Below are 933 nucleotides of genomic sequence, written 5' to 3' on the forward strand. Positions count from 1 at the left end.
CAACAGTGTGTGTGTGCCTGTGTGTGCCTGTGTGTGCCTTAGGCTGTATCTCAAATGTCCTTGGTGGCTTCCTCACTCTGGATCCCCCTTGTCTCTGCTGTGCTTGTGTTTACAGACCAGGAGAGGTGAACAGACAGAGGGAATCAGCCAATATCCAGAAACCTCCCCCTATGCAGTTAGAATCCATGTCCAACATCCAAAGCAGATTTACCTGAAGTGTGTGTGAGTGTGTGTGTTTCAGTGTACATGCAAATGTATGTCTATGTGGTGCATAGGGTTTTGTGTAAATATCTATATCCAGAATTAATATATTGTATATTTTGTGTGTGTGAGCGCGTGTGTTTTATTGAATGCTTTATCTGCAGTCATTAATTGGTAATGCGGCTGCATGCTGGTTCTCAGGCCCAGAGACCACCTGGGAGCAGCGCTGATTATGGTGGTGACATTTCAACAGAGGGGACAGGGAGAGAGAGAGAGAGAGAGAGAGAGAGAGAGAGGGAGAGAGAGAGAGAGAGAGAGAGAGAGAGAGAGAGAGAGAGAGAGGGAGAGAGAGAGAGAGAGAGAGAGAGAGAGAGAGAGAGAGAGGGAGAGAGAGAGAGAGAGAGGGAGAGAGAGAGAGAGAGAGAGAGAGAGAGAGAGAGAGAGAGAGAGAGAGAGAGAGAGAGAGAGAGAGAGAGGGAGAGAGAGAGAGAGAGAGAGGGAGAGAGAGAGAGAGAGAGAGAGAGAGAGAGAGAGAGAGAGAGAGAGAGAGAGAGAGAGAGAGAGAGAGGGAGAGAGAGAGGGAGAGAGAGAGAGAGAGAGAGAGAGAGAGAGAGAGAGAGAGGGAGAGAGAGAGAGAGAGGGAGAGAGAGAGAGAGAGAGAGAGAGAGAGAGAGAGAGAGAGAGAGAGAGGGAGAGAGAGAGAGAGAGAGAGAGAGAGAGAGAGAGAGAGAG

This window comes from Hypomesus nipponensis, chromosome 21 (assembly GCF_054491055.1).
Source record: "Hypomesus nipponensis isolate SF chromosome 21, ASM5449105v1, whole genome shotgun sequence".
In the NCBI taxonomy this organism is placed as follows: Eukaryota; Metazoa; Chordata; class Actinopteri; order Osmeriformes; family Osmeridae; genus Hypomesus; species Hypomesus nipponensis.